This window comes from Scyliorhinus canicula, chromosome 9 (genome assembly GCF_902713615.1).
Source record: "Scyliorhinus canicula chromosome 9, sScyCan1.1, whole genome shotgun sequence".
NCBI classification, from domain to species: Eukaryota; Metazoa; Chordata; class Chondrichthyes; order Carcharhiniformes; family Scyliorhinidae; genus Scyliorhinus; species Scyliorhinus canicula.
The window spans coordinates 92,751,632-92,778,987 of NC_052154.1; the positions used below are offsets into that span (position 1 = coordinate 92,751,632).

At 44.7% G+C, this 27,356-nt stretch overlaps 1 long non-coding RNA gene across 1 annotated transcript; it reads left to right on the top strand.

The window, feature by feature from the left end:
• The first annotated feature begins 19,846 nt into the window (after nucleotides 1-19,846).
• On the top strand, nucleotides 19,847-27,007 carry LOC119971533. The gene is made up of 3 exons (XR_005461866.1): nucleotides 19,847-19,964; nucleotides 21,775-21,870; nucleotides 26,958-27,007. It is a non-coding gene; the product is annotated as an uncharacterized LOC119971533 (long non-coding RNA).
• Nucleotides 27,008-27,356: the final 349 nt, after the last annotated feature.

Sequence of the window (27,356 nt, forward strand, 5' to 3'; positions counted from 1 at the left end):
CATTAAGTGGTGTAAGGAAATTCTTATATGAAGTTGTGCATTCAATTATTGTAATCATATCATGTATATATCAGAAATATGGAAATGTGGGAGATTCGGTGGTATGCCATTGAAAACAAAGTTCTCCATTGAAACTAATATTTGTGAGAGATGTAATTCGAGGGGATCCCAACGCAACACCATGTATTCAGAAATGCATGGTGTCATTAAACTGAACACAACTGCGTGAGTTGTAGAGCTAATAAGTTGACTAAATACCGATTCAGACCATGGTGGTGCATTTAAATCACCATGTTATGGTGATGTTGTGCTAATGTTTATGGCTTCCTTGCGTGATATAACTAGGCTAGCAATGGTGAACGAGAACATGGATTATAAATATGCAAGTCCTGTACAGGTATTCTTTGCAAAATATATACAGGAGAACTTTTTAACTCGATATGTAGAGAATCCAACAAAGGATGGTGCAGTTCTGGACCTAATTTCCGGGAAAGAAGTCAGACAGGTGGTTGATGTCTTGGTGGGGGAGCATTTTAGTGATAGCGACCACAGCATGGTTCAATTTAAATTTGAATTTAAATAAACGGGCATCGTGCGACTATCAACAGGCAGGACTGTTCCCTTTCAGTTGGGGAACACTTCAGCAGTCAAGGACATTCAGCCTCTGATCTCCGGGTCAGCATTCTACAAGGAGGCCTTCAGGAGACGCGACAACGCAAAATTGCTGAGCAAAAACTTATAGCTAAGTTCCGCACGCATGAATGCGGACTCAACCGGGATCTGGGATTCATGTCGCATTACATTCGGCCCCCACCAACAAGCCTGGACTTGCAGAGGCCTACCGACTGAACTGGCTTGGGACAATTCACACCTCTTTAACCTGGAGTTACCTCTCTCTCTGCATCTTTGATGATTTGATTGCCTGCAGGTGCTCGCATTCCGGGGCATCTCTGACTGTGTCTATATAAACATTTCTGGAACAAGCCTTTCCATTCACCTGAAGAAGGAGCCGTGCTCCGAAAGCTCGTGTTTGAAACAAACCTGTTGGACTTTAACCTGGTGTTGTAAGACTTCTTACTGTGCTCACCCCAGTCCAACGCCGGCATCTCCACATCAATTTAAATTTGTTATGGACTAAGAAATAGACAAGTTGCAAAAAAAGATTTTGGATTGGGGGAAGAGTAGATTTTAACAAAATAAGGTAGGATCTGTCCAAGGTAGACTGGAAAGTGGGGGGCATTCAAATATGAAATGTGGAGGGTACAGGCCCAATATGTTCCCTCGTGGGTAATACGAAGGTGTAACAAACCCAGAAAACCATGGATGACCAGAGACATTCAGGATACTATGAGAAGGAAAAGAGAGGCAAGTATAAGAGGAACAAGTCTGCAGAGGCATTAGTGGAGTACAGAAAGTGCAGGATGGAGCTTAAAAAATCAATTAGGAGAGCAAAGAGGGGATATGATAAAGCTCTGGCTGGAAAAGGTAAGGAAAAATCCCAAATATTCTGTAAGTATATCAGTGGGTAACCAGGGAAGAAATAGGGCCCATTAAGCACCAAAGGAGAAAGCTGTGGGTCGAGCCAAAGGACTGATGGATGGGATGGTCAAATAGATGGACAAGATGGAATCTAACCCTGAAAAGTGTGAGGTAATTTGGAAGGGGTAATTTGACAAGCAAGTATACTATGAAAAGTCTGACACTGGGAAATTCCAAATAACAAAGGGACCTTGGGCGTGTTTGTCCATAGATCTCTGAATGCAGAAGAGCAGGTTGATAGGGTGGTGAAAAAGGCAAATGGGACACTCGCTTTTATCAATCGGGGCATAGATTACAAAAGCAGGGAGATTATGAAGGAACTGTAGAGAACTTTGGTGAAGTCACAGAAATCAGTTCATCCTCTGATGTTAGTTTTCATGCTGTTTGACCTTTCACATCTTTTGTCCTCTCTGGGAACTGCCATTAGCACTCTTTCCCCTTGGTATCTGTAGCCATTAGCACCAAGTTTCCCTGGGTTTCTGTGGCTATGACTCATCTTTCATTCTCACTCCACAGTATAAATATTTCCCACTTTGTCTGTTAGCTTTGACAAAGAGTCATCGGACTCGAAACGTTAGCTCTTTTCTCTCCCTACAGATGCTGCCAGACTTGCGAAGAGTTTCCAGCATTTTCCCTTTCGTTTCATGTCTGTGTGTCTTGGGCAGCCCAAAAATACATGGGTGTTTGTGAGCCGTGAGGATGATTCATTTAATATAAAACACCCAGCAGTTTTATATTAAACACTTTTCTGGAAAGTGCAAGGAGTACTTGGAGCAGTCATTCGACTGTGCTGGTTCAGTAATAATTCCGTTTACTTTTGTTACATTTGTTAGTGCTGTCCAGGTCAGAACATTAGCTGTCATTTAGTAGAAATGGCGAGATTTGTGGGTAGTCCTCCATGTGAGGGAAGTGTCTATGTCCAGAGCAGGTTCGATTTGATAACAGTGTGCAAGGCAGTGCATTTGCTGTCATCTTCTAAGAAGGTACAGTTATGGGGGGGATCAGAATATCCTTGAACGTAGCACAAATCTGGGGGGTCAAATGCCATTTCATAAAACAGTCCAGATCCGGAGAAGGATATCCATTTGATGATATTGTCCAACCTTATATAGCAGCCTCAAATATTAGTACTGTCCAGCTCTGGAGCCCAGTCTCTTTGATTAAAACTACAAAAGGTCTAGTGAAATAAACAGCTATTTCTTGATTGCAGATAGATGGATGGATTTGTTTATTGTCACATGTACCAAGGAACAGTGAAATGTATTTTTCTGCGAGCAACTCGAATAGACCATTTAGTACATGAAAATAAAATAAAATAAAAAGAAAATACATGGTAGGCAACACAAGGTACACAATGTAAATAAATAGACACCGGCATCGGGAGAAGCATACAGGAGTGTAGTATTAATCAGGTTAGTCCATAAGAGGGTCATTTAGGAGTCTGGTAGCAGTGAGGAAGAAGCTGCTTTTGAGTCTGTTCATGCGTGTTCTCAGACTTTTGCATCTCCTGCCCGATGGAAGAAGTTGGAAGAGTGAGTAAGCCGGGTGGGAGGGGTCTTTGATTATGCTGCCCACTTTCCACAAGCAACAGGAGATGTAGATAAGAGTCAATGGATGGGAGGCAACTCGTGTGATGGACTGGGCTGTGTTCCTGACCCTCTGAAGATTCTTGCGGTCTTCGGCTGAGCAGTTATACCAGGCTGTGATGCAGCCAGATAGGATGCTTTCTTTGGTGCATCTGTACAAGTTGGTAAGTCAGTGTGAACATGTCAAATTTCCTTAGTTTCATTAGGAAGTTTAGGCACTGTTGTGCTTTCTTTTGTTTTAATAAACAATTTTATTGACGTATTTTTGGCATATAAAACAATGACATTGTATAGTACTGTACAGAAAGAAAAGCAAACAACGCATAGTGCAAACCACGACTCCATTCTCGCAAGGTCCTGCCTCAACCACCCTCTACTCTACTGTACCCTAGCCCCCCACCCCGCCCCCGCTGACGATTAATTCTCTGCGAAGAAGTCAATAAATGGCTGCCATCACCGGGCGATCCCTGATAGTGAACCTCTCAAGGCGAACTTAACCTTTTCTAGACTGAGAAAGCTTGCCATGTCCGATAGCCATACTTCAGTCTTCGGGGGCTTTGAGTCCCTCCATGCCAACAGTATTTGTCGCCGGGCTACCAGGGAAGCAAAGGCCAAGATGTCGGCTTCCTTCTCCTCCTGGACTCCCGGGTCCTCTGACACCCCAAAGATTGCCACCTCAGGACTCATCACCACCCCAGTTATCAAAACCCAGGACATGATGTCTGCGAATCCCTTCCAGTACCCCTGAGTTTAGGGCACGACCAGAACATATGCACGTGATTAGCTGGCCCACCAGCGCATCTGGCATACTTGTCCTCCAGCCCGAAGAATTTACTCATCCGGGCCACTGACATGTGGGCCCGGTGCACGACCTTAAACTGGATCAGACTGAGCCTGGCACACGTTGCGGTCGTGTTTATTCTGCCCAGAGCTTCTGCCTAAATACTGTGCTCCATCCCCCCTGCCCCCCCGAGCTCCTCTTCCCACTTAAGCTTCAGGTCCTCAGTCTGTGTATCCTCCGCTCCCATTAGTTCTTTGTAAATATCTGAGACTCTACCCTCACCTACCTCTTCCCTAGAAACTATCCTGTCCTGCCTCCCCTTTGGCGGGAGGCGTGGGAAAGACGGCACCAGTCTGCGCACAAAATCCCGCACCTGTAAATATCTAAAGTCATTCCCTCCCGCCAACCCAAACTTCTCCTCCAACGCCCTCGTGCTCAGAAAGCTCCCTTCCAGGAACAGATCACCCACCCTCGCAATCCCCGCCCTCCGGCACAGTCGATACCTACTGTCCATATTCCCCGGGGCAAATCGGTGATTGCCGCAGATTGGGGTCCACACCAATGCTCTCACTTCCCCTATATGCCTCCTCCACTGGCCCCAGATCCGCAGAGCCGCCACCACTATAGGGCTGGTGGAGCGGCAGAGGCGGCGTAACCAGTGCTGCCAAACTGGTGCCCCTGCACGAAGCTGCCTCCATCTGCTCCCAAACCAACCCCGCACCCACCATTCATTTCCTTATCATCGCTATGTAGTCTGCCCAGTAGCAGTTGCTGAAGTTCGGCAACGCCAGCCCCCCTTCCCCTCTGTTCCTTTCGAGTATCACCTTCCTCAGCCGCGGGGACATCCCTGCCCAGGCAAATCCCGGGATAATTTTATTCAGCCTCTTAAAGAAGGACCTCGGAATGAAAATGGGGAGACACTGAAATATGAACAAGAATCTCGGGAGAATCATCATCTTTACAGTCTGCACCCTCCCCGCTAGTGATAGCGGGAGCGCATCCCAACACCGAACCTCCTCCCTCACTCGCTCCACCAGTCGGGACAGGTTGAGCTTATGCAACTTGCCCCAGTTCCGTGCCACCTGTATCCCTAAGTATCTAAAGCTTTCTCCTACCAGCTTGAAAAGCAACCCCTTCAGCCTACTCTCCTGCTCGCTCGCCTGAATTACGAACAACTCGCTCTTAGCCATGTTCAATTTATATCCTGAAAACCGGCCGAATTCCCTCCGGATTTCCATTGGGTCTGATACGTATAAATGCAGGTCATTCGCGTATAACGAGACTTTATGTTCCACTCCCCCCGGACCAGCCCTTTCAAGTCCCTTGAAGCTCTCTGGCAACTGCCAGCGGCTCTATGGCCAGCGCGAACAGCAGTGGGGAGAGAGGGCAAATTAGGGTGTCTTGTCCCGCGGTGCAATCTGAAGTAATCTGATGTCACCCTGTTCGTCCTTACACTAGCCTCTGGGGCCTGATATAACAGCCTAACCCAGTCAATGAACCCCTCCCCGAACCCAAACCGTCCCAGGACCTCCCAGAGATAGTCCCACTCGACCTGGTCAAAAGCCTTTTCCGCATCCATAGCTGCCACTATCTCTTCCTCCCTGCTCTCCGGAGGCAACATAATCACATTGAGCAACCTTCTTAGATTGGCCGCCAGTTGCCTACCCTTTACGAACCTGGTTTGGTCCTCCTCCTGGGCAGCACGGTAGCATAGTGGTTAGCACAATTGCTTCACAGCTCCAGGGTCCCAGGTTCGATTGATGGCTTGGGTCACTGTCTGTGCGAGTCTGCATGTTCCCCCCCCATGTGTGCGTGGGTTTCCTCCGGGTGCTCCGGTTTCCTCCCACAGTCCAAAGATGTGCAGGTTAGATGGTTTGGCCATGATAAATTGCCCTTGGTGTCCAAAATTGCCCTTCGTGTTGGGTGGGGATAGGGTGGGGGTGTGGGCTTGGGTAAGGTGCTCTTTCCAAGAGGCGGTGCAGACTCGATGGGTCAAATGGCCTCCTTCTGCACTGTAAATGCTATGTCCATAATTACGTCCGATACAGAGTCCTCAATTCTAGTCGCCAAGATCTTGGCCAGTAACTTAGCGTCTGCGTTGATCAAAGAGATCGATCTGTAAGACCCACAAGACTCTGGGACTTTATCCCGTTTCAGAATAAGCAAAATAGTGGCCTGCGACATCTTTGGGGTTGGGACCCCTCTGTCTCTTGCCTCATTAAAAACCCTGACCAGCACCGGCCCCACTTTTTGTAAAACTCCACCGGATACCCATCCGGCCCCAGATTCATGACCTTCAGGCCCCCCAATACCTCTTTGATCCCAACCAGGGCCACCAGTCTACCAACCCCCTACCCACTCTTGGGAAGGTCAGCCCGTCCAGGAATCGCCTCATCCCTTCCGGTCCCCTGGGGGGTTCCGAAGTGTATAGCTTACTATAAAAGTCCCTAAACACCTTGTTCAACCCTGCCGGGTCCCCCACGAGATTTCCCTTCCCATCCACTACCCTTCCTATTTCCCTAGCCGCTTCTCTCTTCCCTAGTTGTTGCGCAAGCATTCTGCTGGCCTTATCTCCATGCTCGTATATCGCGCCTTTTGCCTTTCTAAGCTGCGCTACAGCCTTGCCTGTAGTCAGCACCCCAAACACGGCCTGCAGCCTCTGTCGTTTCCCGAGTAACTCTGGCCTCGGGGATTCTGCGTAGCTCCTGTCCGGCCGTAAAATTTCCTGAACCAGTCGGTCCGTTTCTGCCCTGTCTGTCCTGTCCCTATGGGCCCGGATTGAGATCAGCTCCCCTCTCACCACTGCCTTCAGCGCCTCCCAGAGCACCGCTGCTGAGACTTTTCCGGTATCATTTACCTGCAGGTAATCCTGCATGCATTTCCTCAGCCTCTCACACACCGCCTCGTCCGCGAGTAGTCCAACTTCCAACCTCCATTGTGGACGCTGACAGCTATCCTTACAAATCCGTAGGTCCACCCAGTGTGGAGCATGGTCTGATATGGTAATTGCCGAATATTCTGCCCCCACTATCCCGGCCAGCAAGTCCCTACTCATGACAAAGAAATCAATTCGGAAATACACCTTGTGGACGTGGGAGTAGTACGAAACTCCCTCGCCGACGGCCGGCTAAATCTCCACAGATCAGCTCCCCCATTTGCTCCATGAACACTCAGTTCCTTTGCCATTGCTGGCAACCTGCCCGTTTTTGAACACAACTGATCCAGGCTCGGGTCCAGGACTTGTTAAAGTGCCCACCCATTATCAGTTTGCACGAGTCCAGGTCGGGGATCTTCCCTTGCAACCTCCTGATAAAATCCACATCGTCCCAAATAGTGGCATACACACTGACCAAGGCTACTCTCACCCCTTCGAGGTTACCCCTAACCAAAACAAATCTGCTGCCCCCATCTACAGCTGTACACTCCACCTCAAACTGAACCCTTTTATTAATCAGGATCGCAACCCTTCTCGTCTTAGAATCAAGCCCCGGATGAAAGACCTGACTAACCCAGCCCTTCCTTAACCTAACCTGGTCTGCCACTTTCAGATGCGTCTCCTGCAGCATGACTACGTCCACCTTCAGAACCCGCAAATGCGCGAACACACGCGCCCTCTTCACTGGCCCGTTTAGCCCTCTAAATTCCAGATGATCAGCCTGGTTGGGGGGCACTTCGCCCCCCCCCCCTCCCTTTGCCAATCAGCCATCACCTTTCCTTGGCCAGGCCCCCAGCCACGTGTCGCGCTTCCTCTGGCCCGACCCCTGGCCAGCTCCATCCATGACATCCTCACTGTTGCCATGTCCAATTTCCATCCTCATCAGCAGATCAACTTTTCTCCCCCCCCCCCCCCCAGCAACATCATCCTACCACCTAACCCCTTCTCTAATCTAACTATATGAACATGCCCCCACCTGGCCTCCGTTGACTAGCCCACCCAGCTAGCCTGGCGGCTCCTAGCTTCGGCGCCAACACGTCCTTCACCCATTGTTCCCTGGCTCCCCTCCGCCCGGCCCATCCATACCACTTCCCCAAACCAGCCCTGCTTAAACACACACTCTAGACAAGTCAGAGACATCCCCAACAATAGTGCAATTTAAATCAAACAGATAGAGATAAGAAGTACCAGGCACTCTCAGCTCTTCCCCTCCAAACACAGAAAAAGATTGCAAAAAATTCCCCCGAAACCCCCATCGTAATCACACCTTTTTAACTATTTTCTTTTTTATTTTCCCCCTACCAAAACTCCAACCAAACATGAAATCCAAAAAGGAAACATTCAGGGAAACCACGAAAAAGAACAAGGAAAAAACACATCACAACCGAAATACATCAACCTAAAAAGGTAAAAAAAAAACCCAAAAGGAACGGACTCAAGCATGCAGGCATCTCTCAAAGCGAGAGAGAAACAAAATAGACTTAAAAGTTCTACCATGAGTCCAAGAGTCCTCAGCTCAGGGCCAACCCTGGCTTCTTAACAAAGTCCATCGCCTCCTCTGGTTCCTCGAAATAGTGGTGCTGACTCTCATACGTAACCCACAGTCGCGCCGGAAAAAGCAGCCCGAATTTCACCTTGTTCTTATACAAAATCTCCTTCACCTGCCTGTAGCTTCCCCTCCTCCTGGCCACCTCAGTGCTCAGGTCTTGGTAAACATGCAGGGTGCTATTGTCCCAGGTACAGCTTCGTGTGCTGTTGGCCCATTGTAGAACCTGCTCCTTGCCCAGGTAGCTGTGGAACCGGACCACCATCACTTGTGCGGGACCCCCTCGTCGCGACTGCCTCACCTGCACTCTGTGTGCCCTGTCCACCACTGGCGGGCGAAGGAACATCTCATTCCCCAGCAGCTTCTGAAACATACCCTCCACATACGCGGCGGCATCCAGCCCCTCAGCCCCCTCCGGGAGGCCAACGATCCTTACATTCTGCCGGCGAGTTCTATTGTCTAGTTCCTCCAGCCTTTCTAAGAGCATTTTTTTGCTGATCCCTCAACCTCCAAATCTTGACGTCCGCCACCGTTTGAAAGTTAACCTGCTCCTCCACTGTCTCCTGGAGCCTGAACACCCAGCCTTTTTTCCAATCGATCCATCGACTTCTGGAGCGGCTCCAAATTATCGCGCTTCAGAGTTAAAAAGCCCTCTTGCATGGCCTGGAGCAGCTGCTCCATTGTAGGCTGGGCTGTCGGCGCCTTGCTCTGGACACCAGCGATATTGGTCTCTCTCACAGCCTCCACCGTGCCCTTGTTTGACCATTTCTTCTGCTGTTTGTGGTCCCTCCGGCTTCTTAGGTCCATACAATTCTGTATGGGTTCAGTGCCTGAATACTATTGCTTTCCAGTTCTGCACTCAAAAGCGCAAAAAAGTCGGGGGAAAAGGTCCAAAAGGCCGACTGAAACGGGAGTGACAAAATGTGTGGCCTACTCCCTCATAACCGCCACCGGAAGTTACTGTTGTGCTTTCTTGATGGTAGTGTCGACATGGGTGGACCAGAACAGACTTTTGGTGAATCGGCCCAGTTGATGCAGACAGGGGTGTGTACAGTACTTTGCTTCCTGAAGTCAATGAACGGCTCTTTAGTTTTTCTGGCATTGAGGGAGAGATTGTTGTCATTGCACCACTGCACTAGGTTCTCTATCTCCCTCCTGTATTCGGACTCTTTGTTATTTGAGATCCGACCCACTATTGTCGTGTTGTCAGCAAACTTGTAGATGGAATTGGATCCAAAGTTTGCCATGCAGTTGTGTATGTACAGGGAGTATAGTAGGGGGCTAAGTACGCAGCAGCCTTGCAGGGCCCCGGTATTGAGGACTATTGTGGAGGAGGTGTTGTTATTTATTCTTACTGATTCTGGTCTGTGGGTCAGAAAGGTCAAGGATACAGTTTCAGAGTGAGGAGCCATGTCCTAGGTTTTGGAGCTTTGATATGAGCTTGGCTGGGATTATGGTGTCGAAGGTGGAGCTGTAGTCAATAAATAGGAGTCTAATGTAGGAGTTCTTGTTGTCGAGATGCTCCAGGGATGAATGTAGGGCCAGGGAGATAGCGTCTGCTTTGGACTGTTGGCGGAGGTATGCGAATCTTCGTGGATCCTTATAGATTGAAGAAACATTATAAATTCCTTACAAAATCGTCTCTTCCTGCTAGTCTGGAGAATATTTTTCTGATCCTATTTTTGCTCTGATTGCTCACAGTTAACCTGCTGGTGATTCTGATCTTGATCCGAGGGAAATGTGGCCTCTCCCGATGTATCACCAGCTACCTAATGGCAATGGCATCAGCTGACCTTACTGTTATCCTGACTGATGTGATCCTGAAGCAAATAATTCCACTTTACACCACGGATCCATTCACAGAAAAAATTACCCTGTGCGGTCTCATTGACTGTCTCACTCATGCAGCCAAAGACCTTTCTGTTTGGTTCACAGTTGCTTTTACCTTTGATAGATTTGTGGCAATTTGTTGTCAAAAACTGAAAACTAAATATTGCACCTGGAGAATTGCAGTGATCGTTATTGGAACAGTGACTGTGCTGAGCTGTTTGAAGAACATCCCTTGGTATTTCCGATATGAAGCTGTCTATTTCTTTTTCATACCATTGTTCTGCATGGTGAAACTCAGCTATTATAGCTCACCCCTGTGGAAAGCATTTGACTTGTTGCATCGAGTGACAACTCCACTGCTCCCATTTGTTCTGATCCTGTTCCTCAACGGTCTCACTGTTAGGAATATTACATTGGCGAACAGAGCCCGCAAGAGGCTGCGAAGTCACAATGATAAGAACAAGAACAAGGATCCAGAGATGGAGAACCGCAGGAAGTCCATCATCCTGCTCTTCAGCATATCGACAAGCTTCATAGTGCTCTGGATGACAGAAGCTGTGTACAGCATCGATGAACGAATCACATTAAATCACATCATTGATCGACTGTTCAAATCCCGCCTTCCATTCATTATTGCTTACATTGGGCCAATGCTCCAGCTCCTCAGTTCCTGCAGCAACACGTGTATTTATGTTGTGACCCAGAATAAATTTAGAGAGGAGTTTAAGAATGTGCTCACTTACCCCTTTGTTCTCATTGTTCGGTTAGTAAAATAACAGCAAGAGCTGATCACTCTATTTCAGTCTAACAAATCCCATTTCACTTTCCCTGCCATGAATCTCATCCTGTCTGGAAACACAAAACATCAGTGAAATAGTTGAAATATGTGCCATTTTAATGTTGGTTCAATATCTGGCTTGGGGTTCAATTAATGCTAACAGTGAACAATTAATGAACAGATCTGGCATTACACAAAACGGAGCTGGGAAATTTTATCTTTCTGGCCACCTAAGTGTGTCCACACCGTTGGCTTCTTAGTTACCCAACAGATTGCCATTTCGGCGGCTAATCTACTGCCCGCTGATTTGCTGCATTGTGATTCTGCTCAAACACTCAGCAGCCTTTAGGTTGACCCCACAGTCAGTCGGCATGCTGTAACGATGCCCCTCAAACACTCTGATTCCACTACTCGGTACTCTCACCTTAGCAAGGGCCTTTACTCCTCAGAGCCCTATAGTTACGGAGTTTCGGAGCCATGAGTTCATGTTGCAGTTGTACAAAACTCTGGTGCAGTCGCATTTGGAGTATTGCGTGCAATTCTGGTCGCCGCATTAAAGGAAGGATGTGGAAGCATTGGAAAGGGTGCAGAGGAGATTTACCAGGATGTTGCCTTGTATGGAGGGAAGATCTTGTGAGGGAAGGCTGAGGGACTTGAGGCTGTTTTTGTTAGAGAGAAGAAGGTTAAGTGGTGACTTAATTGATACAAGATGATCAGAGGATTAGATAGAGTGGACAGTGAGAGCCTTTTTCCTCGGATGGTGATGTCTAGCACGAGGGAACATAGCTTTAAATTGAGGGGAGATAGATATCGGACAGATGTCAGAGGTAGGTTCTTTACTCAGAGAGTAGTAAGGGCGTGGAATGCCCTGCCTGCAACAGTAGTGGATCGCCAACACTAAGGGCATTCAAATGGTCATTGGATAAACATATGGATGATAAGGGAATAGTGTAGTTGGGCTTTAAAGTGGTTTCACAGGTCGGCGCAACATCGAGGGCCGAAGGGCCTGTACTGCGCTGTTATGTTCTATGTTACAGTGATCGCCTCTCAGCAGTCTGTAGTTGAGTATCTGAGTAATTCAATAGCTGCCAGTGGAAAATGCATCAAGAATATAGTTTGCGGAGGAGTGAAGACCAGAACTATAGAACATAGAAAAATGTTCTATAGTTCTGGTCTTCACTCCTCCGCAAACTATATTCTTGATGCATTTTCCACTGACAGCTTCACACCAACACACACATCACTATTCGGATATCCGTACCTGACAGTGTTAAAGAAGAGAGCCCAGCTAACTGAGATAGGTTAGAGACAACAATGAGCCATGTAAAGGTTAGAGACAACAATGAGCCATGTAAAGGTGGCAGTCTTTATTAATCCGTCTTTATTAATATCTGTTGGTTTTTGTTTTGCTTTTCCTGAGTTCTATAAACCTCGAATCTAACACGTCCTTTCTGTCTTTCTGTACAGCTTCATATCTGTACCAACTTTTGCCAACTTACATCACTGGTCTCTATGTCCCAACAGTCATTATTTGTGAGTTTTGTCTGTTGTATAAAGATGAGTATTATTTATTGATTATTACAGTTGGTATTCACTGATGGATTATGGGGAGAAGGCAGGATAATGGGGATGAGAAAATTATCAACCATGACTGAATGGCAGAGCAGACTCGATGGGCCGAGTGGGCTAATTATGCTATGTCTTATGGTCTTATGGCCGAGAATATGAAGTGTTAGGACTCAGACGTAAGGTTCCATTAATTTGAATGTATTACTGAAACATGTTATTGTACTGAGCCAATAAAGTAGAAGGGCCTTCTAACAATCCATCTCTTTGAATCACTAGCTGCTCAAATAGTTCTGCAGCTTAACAGCAGAAAGCACTGAAAATAAATATACGCGGGAGAAAAATTCCAGGTCGATTTGACATTTCATCTCGTCACCTGTTGCCTGACCTGCTGAACATTTCCAGGTTCTTTTTTTTTGTATTTCAGATTTTGAACATCTGCATGATTTTGATTTTGTATTCTTTCTGTCAAAAGTTGATTGTTTCTAATACGGGTAGCATTGTGGATAGCACAATCGCTTCACAGCTTCAGGGTCCCAGGTTCAATTCCGCCTTGTGTCACTGTCTGTGTGGAGTCTGCACATTCTCCACGTGTGTGCGTGGGTTTCCTCCGGGTGCTCCGGTTTCCTCCCACAGTCCAAAGATGTGCAGGTTAGGAGGATTGGCCATGCTAAATTGCCCTTAGTGTCCAAAATTGCCCTTAGTGTTGGGTGGGTTACTGGGATATGGGGATATGGTGGAGTTGTTGACCTTGGGTAGGGTGCTCTTTCCAAGAGCCGGTGCAGACTCGATGGGCTGAATGGCCTCCTTCTGCACTGTAAATTCTATGAAATTCTATGAAATACTTAATTTTGGGAATTCAACCAAATCAAAAGCATTTTCCCATCAAAAATAAAAAGACACAAGTGACTAAATGATAGAAACATAGAACATTCACGGTACGGAAACAGGGCACTTGGCCCATCGTGTCTGCACAGGCCGTGAAATAAACCACCCAACTAACACCACTTTCCAGAATTGATCCCTATAGGTTACGACACTTCAGTTGCATATCCAGACACCATTCAAATGAATTCATGATTTTTGCCTCAACTATGCTTCCAGGCAATGAGCTCCAGACCCTACAACTCTCTGGGTGAAAATGTGTTTCTTTATCTCGCCTCTAATCCTTCCAGCAATCACTTTAAATCTTTAGCCCTGAGTCACTGACCTTTCTGCTGTTATAAATAGACTCCTTACATCCACTCTATCTGGGCCTATCACTATTTTGGATGTCCCAATCAAATCTCCCATCAACCTCCTCTGTTTTGTGTCAGCTGGTGATTTTTCCACTTTCAAGAAGGCTAATTCCCTCAATACTGAATAAAGCCAGTGTCACAAATCTTTCCTCATATCTGCAATTTTCCAGCACTTGCAACATCCTCAAAAATTTCCTCTGTACTCTCTCTAATGTAAGTATATCCTCTCTAATGTAAGTATATCCTCTCTAATGTAAGTATATCCTCTCTAATGTAAGTATATCCTCTCTAATGTAAGTATATCTTTTCTGTGATGCGGTAATTCTAATTACACAGAGTATTCATGTTGTGGCCTCCCTGATGTTTTGTATTGTTCGAGCTGAACCTCCCTGATCTTATATCCGGTGTCTTGGTTGTAATTGTTCGAGCTGAACCTCCCTGATCTTATATGCTGTGTCTTGGTTGTAAATCAAAAGATTCAATCTGCCTTCTTAACCACCTTGTGTTTCTATCTTCTGGGTTCTGTGCACACTCACTCAAAGCTCTCTCACTTTCTCTACTCTCAGTATCCTCCAATTTATTGTGTATTCCTTTGCTTTGTTTCACCTTTCCAAATGGATCACATCACTCTTTTTTGGGGTTGAATTCCATCTCAAATATTGTTCCCACATGACCAGTTCATTGATACCTTGCTTCATCTCCAGCAATCCTCCTTAATATATACTGTGTAGCCAATATTTATGTCACCTGCAAACTTCTTGATCATTCACCCAACATTTACATCCAAATGAAATGAAATGAAAATCGCTTATTGTCACGAGTAGGCTTCAATGAAGTTACTGTGAAAAGCCCCTAGTCGCCACATTCCGGTGCCTGTTCGGGGAGGCTGTTAGGGGAAATCATTAGCACAAGCCACAAAAACAAGGGCCAGGTAAAGCAGCTTCCATGGACAAAACGCTGCATCAACAATTGTTTCCTGACATTGAGTCAATTGGTACCCAACATAATAAATTCCCCTGTATCTAGTGGGCTTTCATGTTTTATGGTTGGTTGAAGTGCCGATAGTGATGAGGACTGTCAGAGGATACAGCAGGATATAGATTGGTTGGCGGCTTGGGTGGAGAGATAGCAGATGGTGTTTAATCCAGACAAATATGAGGTAATGCATTTGGAAGGTCTAATACAGGTGGGAAATATTAAATAAATGGCAGAACCCTTAAGAGTATTGACAGCCAGAAGGATCTGGGTGTACAGGTCCGCAGGTGACTGAAAGTGGCAATGCAAGTGGAGAAGGTAGTCAAGAAGGCATAAGACATGTTTGCCTTCATTGGCTAGTAAGAAGTCTTACAACACCAGGTTAAAGTCCAACAGGTTTGTTTCAAACACGAGCTTTCGGAGCACGGCTCCTTCTTCATTCACCTGAAGAAGGAGCCGTGCTCCGAAAGCTCGTGTTTGAAACAAACCTGTTGGACTTTAACCTGGTGTTGTAAGACTTCTTACTGTGCTCACCCCAGTCCAACGCCGGCATCTCCACATCATGGCCTTCATTGGCTAGGGCATCGAGTATAAAAATTGGCAAGTCATGCTGCAGCTGTAGAGAAACTTAGTGAGGCCACACTTGGAATCTAATATTCAGTTCTGGTCGCAAAACTACCAGAAGGATGTAGTGTCTTTGGAGAGTACAGAAGAATTTTCCAGGATGTTGCCTGGTATGGAGGTTGGATAAACTCGGTTTGTTCGCACTAGAATGACAGAGGTAGAGGGGTGACCTGATAGAGATCTACAAAATTATGAGGGGCATGGACAGATTTAATTTTCAGAGTGGATAGTCAGAAGCTTTTTTCCAGAGTTGAAGAGTAAATTACTTGGGGACATATGCATAAGGTGCAAGCAGCAGAGTTTAGAGGACATTTGCAAGGGAAGTTTTTTAACACAGAGGGTAGTAGGTGCTTGGAACTCATTGCCAGAGGGGGTGGTAGAAGTAGTTACGTTAGTGACGCTTAAAGTGTGCCTTAACAAATACATGAATAAGATGGGAATAAAGGGATATGGACCCCAGAAGTGTAGAAGGTATTAGGTTGGATGGGCAGCAATCACTTCGCAGCCTTTTGGTTAAAATGAGTGTGAGGTCAGGTGTAATGATTGGATCTGGTATGTCTCTCTTGTGGGGACCATGAATTGGATTCAGTTTGAATTTGAATTGATTTTTGGAGCAGGCAATGAGCTGGATTAGGGGTTTGCCCCTTTCCACACTTGAGTTCTGATAAAGTAATAAAGAAAAAAGTTGGACGGGCAGCACGGTTGACCACACTTGGAGTGCCAAAGGGCCTGGTCCTGTGATGTACTTTTCTTTATTGAAAGTCTGCCACTTTACCTTCTCAAAAAACTTGCTAAAATCCACATAGACCACACCAACTGCATTGTCCTCATCAATCCTCGGGTTACTTCCTCAACAAATTCAATCAAAGTAGTCAGACATCACCTTCCATGTCAAATCCATGTTGCTTGTCCTTTATTAATCTTTTGCTTTGAAAGTTTATACTGCCCCACAGCATTGATTTCAATAATTTCCCCAATACCGAAGGCAGAATTAAAACCCTGAAATTATTCAATCTATCCTTGGTTCAGTTTTTATTTTGAGTGCAACAGACCTCCAGCCCTCTGGCATTTTGCCTTCCTCCAGTGATAATTGGAAAATTATGATAAGTTTGTTCCTGCAAAATTTCCTCCCTGTCTTTTTTTAACAGGCTGGTGATTTATCCACTTTCAAGAATGCTAATCACCTTAATATGTCTTCTCTTCCCATGCTGATCACATGCAATGTTTCACACGCCTCATCCTAAATAGCAATGTCTGTAATCCTCCCCCCACCCGGCCACTTTTGTCATACAGATGAAAAATATCCATTAAGAACCACACCTAGATCCTCGACCTTTTACCCATAGATCATATTGTTGGTTTTATATGAGCCCTTCTCTTCCTTTTGTTATCTTCTTGGACTTAATATATTGACCATAGGTAGTTTGGCCTCCTTGATTGTTTTGCTATTATTATTTCATTCCCTCTCTTTTTATTCCTAATTTCCTTTTTGATTTCACCTCTCCTCTTTCCATGCACCTCCGCTTTCTTTAGTATTGAGCCCTTGGTGTCTGTCACAGCTTTCCTTTTTTCCCTTGCCTTGCCCTGTAAGGTCCTTGACATCCAGGGGTCTCTAGGCTCTAGCATTTTTGATGGAACATTTTTATATAATTATGTTAAAACTAACTAGATTCCCCAATATCACTCCTTCCACCTGGTGAGCTTCATTTCCTAAAACTATGTGCAGAACTGCACACTCTCTTGCTGGACTTGAAACATACTGACCAAAATGGCTGTGCTGTGGGTATACTATCAGGTCCAGCATTCCTTCCGAGGTAGTATAAACTTTCCCAACAGGGGCAGCATGGTAGCAGGGGCAGCACGGTAGCATGGTGGTTAGCATAAATGCTTACAGCTCCAGGGTCCCAGGTTCGATTCCCGGCTGGGTCACTGTCTGTGTGGAGTCTGCACGTCCTCCCCGTGTGTGCGTGGGTTTCCTCCGGGTGCTCCGGTTTCCTCCCACAGTCCAAAGATGTGCGGGTTAGGTGGATTGGCCATGCTAAATTGCCTGTAGTGTCCTAATAGTAAGGTTAAGGGGGGGAGTTGTTGGGTTACGGGTATAGGGTGGATACATGGGTTTGAGTAGGGTGATCATTGCTCGGCACAACATCGAGTGCCGAAGGGCCTGTTCTGTGCTGTACTGTTCTATGTTCTATCAAGAACAGCACCCAGGCAAGGACTTTTGTTCTGGATGCATTGATGTGCAAACTGTCCTGCTTGTACAGGTCCAGCCATCTCCAGGAACTGGTCCCAGGAACCTTAATCACTTCCCACATACTCATCTTTCTAGCCACACATGCATGAACTCTAACCTTCTTTTCAATGCTCGCTAACACCTGGTGCTGAACAGGAGATTGCTACCTCTGAGACCCTGCTTTTTAATGTCTTACCTAGTTCCCTAAAATATGCTTTCAGCACCTCCTCCCTTTTATCTCCTGAATGCAGTTGGTACCAATGTGAACCACTACTTCCCGTACGAATATCCTGCAAACACTCGGGGATTTCCTTCACCTTGGCACAAACGAGGGAAGAAATGATCCTCCAATCTCGTCTGGGGGCACTCACCCATCACTTCCTGCATGACTCACAACGTAAGGCGCTGGTGCGTGCACATGCGTGGCATGGAAACCCAGAATTGTGGGCAGCCAGGCATACCCACTGGAAGCACGTGAAGTTTAAACTCTTCACCTGCATTTTTTTTACTAAATGAAGCCCTGTGGACGTTTGGTGAGATTTTACACCTTTTTATTTGCACAGAAATATTTCTGTCTAGCAGAGGCAGGAGACATTGGGAAACATTTTTTTTAGCAGGTTAAAGTTTTATGTTTTTAGAGTTTAGCATTTACGGGCGGCATTATAGCACATTGGTTAGGACTGTTGCTTCACAGCGCCAAGGCCCCAGGTTTGATTCCCGGCTTGGGTCACTGTCTGTGCGGAATCTGCATGTCTGCGTGGTCCGGTTGCCTACCACAAGTCCTGAAAGATGTGCTTGTTAGGTAATTTGGACATTCTGAATTCATCCTCTGTGTAACCCAACAGGCATCGGAGTGTGGCGACTAAGCGTTTTTTACAATAACTTCATTACAGTGTTAATGTAAGCCTACTTGTGACATTAATAAAGATTTATTATAAAGATATTTTAAACATGTTAAAAATGCAAATAAAATGAAAGGAACATATATATTGATTTTTAAAAATTTTGCTTTGTCATAAGGCTGTTAATTCCATTAAAAGCTAATTTACTGTATAAAGCGAGTTTGAAGCCACAGAGGTGAAAATTATTTTTTTTAACTTTTGTTTGTCACAAGGATGTTATTTCCATTAAAGGAACTATAATGGATAGAATGTGGTGATCACTCGTTAACGGCTACAATTGTCCACCTAAGATACTAAGTGTTTCTTGTCGTGGGTTCTGTGGGTCCTTGCATGTCTGATGAGCCCAATCCTAGAGCTGCATCTTCAGTCATTCACTTGGCAGGGTTTTGAAAAGGTGGCACCAGTACTTGGACATTAAGTTGCGTGTGTTCCTTTCTCAGGCTCCTTTTCCTCTTGCCATGGGGTGTTCTCGAAGAATTATGACCCTTCAATCAGGAGGTTCACCCAAGTAGGTCTCTTCTGAACAAAGGTCTCCCAGAAATTGACATCTATGTTCCATTTCTTGAAGAAAGCCTACAATGTGTTTTCGAAGAGCTTTCTTTGTCCTCCTCTTGTTTGGGATTCTTCTTTGACAGCACGGTAGCATCGTGGATAGCACAATTGCTTCACAGCTCCAGGGTCCCAGGTTCGATTCCGGCTTGGGTCACTGTGTGGAGTCTGCACATCCTCCACCTGTGTGCGTGGGTTTCCTCCGGGTGCTCCAGTGTCCTCCCACAGTCCAAAGATGTGCAGGTTAGGTGGATTGGCCATGATAAATTGCCCTTAGTGCCCAAAATTGCTCTTAGTGTTGGGTGGGGTTACTGGGTTATGGGGATAGGGTGGACGTGTTGAGCTTGGGTAGGGTGCTCTTTCCAAGAACCGGTGCAGACTCGATGGGCTGAATGGCCTCCTTCTGCATTGTAAATTCTATGATAATCTATGATTGACCTGGGTGAATAGGATTTGCTTTGTCAGTCGGACTCTGACATTCTAGGCATAAGGGCTGCCCAGCGGAGTTGGTTTTGGAGATCATGGCCTCGATACTGGTGAAATTGACTCCTTCAAAGACACTAATGTAAGCAAACCTGTCTTCCCAGCTGATTCAGAGCTAAAGTACATTTGGATTTTGCAACTTTTTTTTAGCAGAGCCTCCACAATGTAATGTTCATCCTTAGAAGCCTCAGTGATTATTTCAAATGGTTTTAAAAAGTTTAATGCTTAGTTGCTATATGCAAGCCTATGTGAACTATCTGTCTGACAGGTATTACAGCGAATCAATCACCCAACCATAAGGGAGTACTGCTAAACAACATCCCAAAATAATGTCAGAGGATATGTGTGCCAAGGCATTGTACTTCAGCAGCTGCTGCTTTCGGATGTTGAGCTTGTCAGGTAACAATTTTCAAAACCCTCCTCTTCCCCTTCTTGCCTTCCCTCTTTTCCGTACATCTCCTTCCACCCTACATCCTCCCTCCCTTTCCCTCAACCCTTTTGTAGAACCTCAGCTGAAAAAAAGTTAAATGCTAACTATTTTTTCAATAAATGTTTTACATTAAACTTTACATATTTTTACAAATGTCTTACTGGAACATCAGTAAACTGACATAATTATAAATGAATAAGATTAATTGAAGTAAACAAGGCAGAAACATATTTAACACAGGTAACATGGTGGCACTAGTTAGCACTGGTGCCTCACAACACCAGGAACGAGTGTTCAATTAGGATCTTTGGTGACTGTGTGGTGTTTGTACATTCTCCCCATGTCTGCATGGGTTTTGTAGAACCTCAGAATAGAACCATAGACTTCCAACAGTGCGGAAGAATGCCATTCAGCATATCAAGTCTGCACCAACCATCTGAAAGAGTACCCTACCTGGGACCACTGCCCCCCTATTTATGACCCTAACCTGTACATCTCTGGACACTAAGGGGCAAATTAGCATGGCTAATCCACGTAACCTGCACATCATTGGACTGAGGAAAACCAGGCAGGCATGGGGAGAACATACACAGTCCACACCAACAGTCACCCAAGGCCGGAATTGAACCCGGGTCCCTGATAATAACTGTGCCACCGTGCCAGAAGCATTTCCTCCGGGTACTTTGGTTTCCTCCCACAGTCCAATGATGGGCAGCACGGTAGCATTGTAGATAGCACAATTGCTTCACAGCTCCTAGGTTCGATTCCAGCTTGGGTCACTGTCTGTGCGGAGTCTGCACATCCTCCCCGTGTGCGCATGGGTTTCCTCCCACAGTCCAAAGATGTGCAGGTTAGGTGGATTGGCCATGATAAAATTGCCCTTAGTGTCCAAAATTGCCCTTAGTGTTGGGTGGGGTTACTGGGTTATGGGGATAGGGTGGAGGTGTTGACCTTGGGTAGGATGCTGTTTCCAGGAGCCGGTGCAGACTTGATGGGGCGAATGGCCTCCTTCTGCACTGTAAATTCTATGATAATCTGTGATGTGCAGGTTAGGTGGATTAGCCTTCATAAATTGACCCTTCGTGTCCAAAGTCAAGTCATGCGGACAGGGTGTCAGAGTGTCAGTGCAGACTTGATGGGCCAAACGGCTTTCTTCTTCACTGCAGCAATTCTATAAACTCTAATAATAAAAGATCCAATGTCACAAGGACAGTGACAACAAAAAGCAAAAAGTGCTTTTAAAATCTTACGACTATGATCTAAATTGAAACATACAAACATTTTTAGGAGTGCCACACATAAAATTATATAACAATGTCATGCAGATTTAAATAGTTTCACAGATTTAAAACAAATAACCAAACCGACGTTAATTTATAAATATGATGTGGAGATGCCGGCGTTGGACTCGGGTGAGCACAGTAAGAAGTCTTACAACACCACGTTAAAAGTCCAACAGGTTTGTTTCAAACACTAGCTTTCGGAGCACTGCTCCTTCCTCAGGTGAATGAAGAGGTATGTTCCAGAAACATATATATAGACAAAGTCAAAGATGCCAGACAATGCTTAGAATGCGAGCATTTGCAGGTCATTTATAAATAATCATCTTCAATCATAAAAAATAAATTAAAAATGACTTTAAAAGGATTTACAACAAAGTAATATGTCAATTTAAAAGAAAGGGCAAAAATACTTTTTTATAAATGTCTACATACCTTTAAAACACTTCTTAAAAAAGTTACCTGTTATTTTCTATCTAATCTATTGTTTAAATGCCAGCCCTCAATGGGCCTCCCCAAGCCTGCGTGGACTGCAGCGCTGGACGCTCCAGGCTGCCGAAGTGAAAAGAAGGTTCATCGCATCGTCAGAGCACAGGTTAGAGCGCACACTTCTCTTTTAAAATCGGCGGCCCGTGGCTTGCAGCTGCGAGCAGAAAGTTACGGCCCATTGCCTATTTCCACAGCTTTCAAATTCCCCTACTTCCAGTCTTCTTGCTTATGTCCCTTTCGGCTGAACCCCGAAATTGGTTGTTGCTGCACACTCCTGTGGAACCAAATGGAAAGCCGATTCATGAGCGAGGTCGACTCAAGAGGACTCGTGCATTGGCTTCTTGGCCCTTCTTGAATTTCTTCCCTCTTGGCTGCAGGATCCTGATCTGTGATGTAACCACTTCCCTAATGTGCTCAACATTTTGGATTCAGCAGCCTCTTCACTTCCAAAACCCAGGTCTCAATTTCTGCAGCTGGTGATTCCTCCTGCCCATGTGATCGTCTCGGCCACGTGAAGTGTTCACAACTTCCCACATGTCGCATGATGTGCATTTGACAAGACTGAGCTGCGCTTTCATACTTGGTATGGTGGTGCTTATTTAGTTACTGACTTACCAACCAATGCAAAGGGGACAAACAGATTCTGAACCATAAGGTTCCAGACTATTTATCTGTGGCCACCATGTGTCATTGTTTAAGCATTCATTACTGAGATATCTGTGACATTATTCCAACAGTCTCCGTTCTTTCCAGACCCCCTCAGTCATCCATGAACATTCTCAATCTTGTTTAATGACTCTCAGTTCAGCCTAGATCCTTAGTTCTTTATGATCCTATGCTTTCTGTTGAAGCCCTTTTAGTCATGCATGACAAATGTCAGATCTGTCTAGCACCAGGTTAGTCCTTTCAATTTCTCCCAGACCAGTTATTTTATGACTGGGACCACTCACTTCAATATAATCAAAAATATCCTATGCCTGGTTCCCTTCGAATCAATCAGAATCCCGTTTCTTTGCTCATAACTCTCTATATATCCTGCTGTTTGTATTTTTTTTTGTTTCCCGCTGGTCCTGTCTTACTCTGCAAAAACCAAAAGTCAAAAGGAACCGTGATAAAAGCAATAGAACCATTCACAATTAACAGGACGATATAGAACCAACAGAATTTGCAGTATCCAATGGGACATGTAACACAATGGTTAGCACTGTTGCTTCACCGCTCCAGGGACCTGAGTTTGCTTCCCAGCTTGGGTCACTGTGCGGAGTCTGCGTGTTCTCCCCGAGCCTGTGTGTGTTTGCTCCGGGTGCCCCGGTTTCCTTCCACAAGTCCTGAAAGACGTCTTGTTAGGTGGATTGGACATTCTGAACAGTGCCTGAATGTGGCGACTAGGGGATTTTCACCGTAACTTCATTGCAGTGTTAATGTAAACCTACTTGTGACACTAAAGATTATTATGAAACAGATCGAACCGAGAGGGTCTGGAAAAAGTTCAGAGAATTGGGATAACATTAACAGGAACTAAATACAAGCAGCACATAGAGCTAACCGGGAACATGCAGAGCCAGCTGGAATCGGATAGTTTATTAATTATTTGTCACTGGGTGTGGGCATCGCTGGCAAAGTCAGTATTTATTTTCCATCTCCAATTGCCCTTGCGCCAAAACATTTCATCGGTCATTTTGGAGGGAATTTAAGAGTGAACTACATTGCTTTAGATCTGGAGCAGCTTGTGGGCCAGAGCAAGTGTCGGTGTAGACTCAATGGGCCGAATGGCCTCTTTTTGTACTGTAGGGATTCTGTGATCACCATTTCTCCGATAAAGCCCATTGGATCTGCATGGAACTAATGGATTCCATGTGTTATGTCAGAATGGAAGGGATTAATTGCTATATTCTCTCTAAGCTTCCTCCTCGACTCCCCTAATACTCTTGGTTCTATCGGTTTCCTGATAGCTCTATTTGGATACTGTTGCCTTCATATTGATCATTGGATCTAGTCTGATTGTTTTGTCTATTTTCCTGATCTGTTGTTCTGGGGCAAGGGCCCACGTGAGAGACTGATACGAACAAAGAACAATACAGCACAGGAACAGGCCCTTCATCCTTCCAAGCCTGTACAGGTCATGATATCAACCTTGGCCTAAACCCTCTGCACTTCCTTGTGTCGTATTCCTATATACCGATTCTATCCATGTATTTGTCAAGATGCATTTTAAACGCCATTAATGTATCTGCTTCCGCAATCTCCCCTGGAAAGAAGGCAAATGCACATAGGATACAAGCTAACTTGATAAGGATACAAAATTGGCTGAACAGTAAGCCAGAGGGTGAAGTTAATGACAGTCAATGGCGGACTGACCAGGGTGTCAGCTTGCCCGATGGCAAGTGGGCCTCTAATGAAGTGGGCCCCCTATATCAAAAAGAAATGCAATAAAGAAACAAACACAGACAACTGTTTTAGTAATAAAAAGGAATAAGAAAAAAAAGAGAACAGGACACAAATAAGCAGTGCATGAAAAGGAACGAAGCAGGGGAGGTAGTGGAAGGATGTGGAATAGGGGGGCCCGGGACGGGCATAATTAAGGAAATTCCACGTTTTCAGCAAGAGTGTGTGAATTTAAAGATAAAGTTACAGTTCGTGATTTGAGATGGTCGGCAACTTGAAGGATATCAAGCAGTACATAGGGTCGTGAGGTCACCGAAAAGGAGAAGTGGTACCTTTGACCGTGAATCATGAGGTCAAAGATATTGAAGTGATAAGCCATAATTGGTAAACTCAAAGGGTTGCGACTTGTAACACTACACTGGTATCAAACTGGACATGTTAACTTTGGTCATGGGACCATTCTTAATGTCTTACTATAGTCGGACCAAACTTCTAAGTTTCAACAGTTGTCTCAGTTGCTTGCTGGTGTGAACACTGGACAGTGGATTGTCTCCTCTTCTGAAGCTGCATAGGCCACAGTAGTATTGACTAATGAAAATTGCTTATTGTCACGAGTAGGCTTCAATGAAGTTACTGTGAAAAGCCCCTAGTCGCCACATTCCGGCGCCTGTCCGGGGAGGCTGGTACGGGAATCGAACCGTGCTGCTGGCCTGCTTGGTCTGCTTTAAAAGCCAGCGATTTAGCCTTTGTGAGCTAAACCAGCCTATTGAAGTGTAAGTAAGTTATTTTATATTTTTTATCAAGTAGGGGTTTATCTGGCGTTCCTTCAAGTTATTCTTGCAATCATCAATATTAATTTTTTCCCAATGTGGGCTATTTTTAATTAAGTTTTTATTTCAGGAATATTACCCCTACCAGCATGGAAAAGAAAAAGCATAAATCTGGGTCACTAAAACGCAAAGAACAAAAAGAAGCAGAAAGGAAGGAACCAGCCAAGCGATGCAGGCCTATTACAGAGTTTATAATACCACAAGCACAATCCACATCAATATCCAGTTCTGCAACAAATAATCAAGAAGCAAGAAACAATGCTCATGGTGATGATGCAAAGACATGCGAGTTACAAGAACAGAGAAGAGCTACTTTGAATGTAGAGACAAATACTAGTGCATCCATTATTAATCAACCCAGGCCCAATATTTCTTCTGGCTTCCTTGTTCCGGTATCTGTACTGCCTGTAGTTGCAACATCTGAACACATAGCTTCAACTAGTGACAGGGAATCAGATATTCCTTCAAGCATAAATGACTTGGTTTCTGAAGCACATCCTGTGTAAATGAACCTACGCAAGAAAATGAAAGATCAATTACTGGAATCTTCCAATATCCATCACGAGCAAAGCTAAAACAGTTTTTTGCTGAACATCCACTTCAGCCACTTGATGATCTGCCATTTGATGCTCGTTTGTATGAGGAAAATTATGAATGACTCAGTCCCAAGAAAATGGCTAACATATAACAAAGAAAATAGATGCTTATATTGTTCATACTGCTTAGCCTTTGAGTTTCCCAACACTTGTAATCCATCACCCTTTGTACGTTGCTTTAGTGACTACAGTGACTACAGAGCTTGACTTTACATGAATCGACAACAACACATGTCAGAAATGCTCAGCGATATATCAGTGTGGTTAATGATGGCACCTTAGATAAATTTTTTGCAACATCACTAATTAAAAGGAAAGAAGACGTATTGAAGCAGAGAAGTATTGTCATGAGGATTATATGATGTGGAGATGCCGGCGTTGGACTGGGGTGAGCACAGTAAGAAGTCTTACAACACCAGGTTAAAGTCCAACAGGTTTGTTTCAAACACGAGCTTTCGGAGCACGGCTCCTTCTTCAGGTGAATGGAAAGGCTTGTTCCAGAAATGTTTATATAGTGTCTGTGACTGACTGTGTCTATATAAACATTTCTGGAACAAGCCTTTCCATTCACCTGAAGAAGGAGCCGTGCTCCGAAAGCTCGTGTTTGAAACAAACCTGTTGGACTTTAACCTGGTGTTGTAAGACTTCTTACTATGAGGATTATAGACATCATAAAGATGTTAGGCAAGCAAGCACTTCCTTTTCGAGGTCACAGAAATGAATCGGCCTACACTCTAGATAATGAGGTTCTGAATCACGGCAATTTTTTAGCTACAGTGCAGTTGATGGCAAAATATGACCCCATTATGGCAGCTCACGTTTCTGCAGTGCAAAACAAGTCTAAACAAAGAATCAAATGATTAGAGCAACAAGGAAAGGCTCAAAGTAAAGGCCGTGGTGGACTTTTTACATACCTGAGTAAAACAACTATAAACATGTTAATCAAAATTATGAAGAATATGATACAAGAAAGAATTAGTCATTAAATTTCTCAAGCAAAATATTATTCTATTCAGGTTGATTCAACACAAGATAATTCATCCATCGATCAGTTTAGCATTATTATTCGGTATGTGCTTAAAGGTATTATCTGTGAGCGACTACTTTCAGTTGTGCCAAGTAATGATGGTACAGGACAGGGACTTTGTGATCTATTGATTGAAACATTACAGCATCTTAAAATTGACCCCCAAAAATGTTTATCTGATAGCACAGATGGCGCTGCAAGCTACTATGGCCAGTATAATGGTTTACAAAGTAAAATTGCTGATGTGGCTAATCAACATGTTCATATATGGTGCTATGCCCATGTCTTGAATTTGGTGATAACTGAAACAACAAAATGTAGTGTGCCTGCAGTTTCTTTTTTCAATTTCCTCCAGAATATAGCAATTTTTGTGAAAGCATCATACAAGAGAATGGATGTATGGCTAGAAGTTGCTGAAAAACATCTAGGACAAGAAAAAATGAAACGATTAAAGCTAATTGGTGAGACCAGATGGTCAGGAAAATCCAATGCAGCAACAACTATATTTGGACGTTTTGATGATGCCGCTGCCAGTACTTTCGTAAATCTATTGACATGCTTATCAACGATACAAGATTCAGAAAAGTTTGATGCAAAAACAAAACATGAAGCAAATGTTTTACTTCAAAGTCTTCTAAAGTTTGAAACCATATTGACAGCATTTACTTACTTGTATACATTTGAAACTACAACCCCGTTATCAAATTATCTACAAACAAGTGGTTTAGATATGTTTACTGCATGGAGTTTGGTA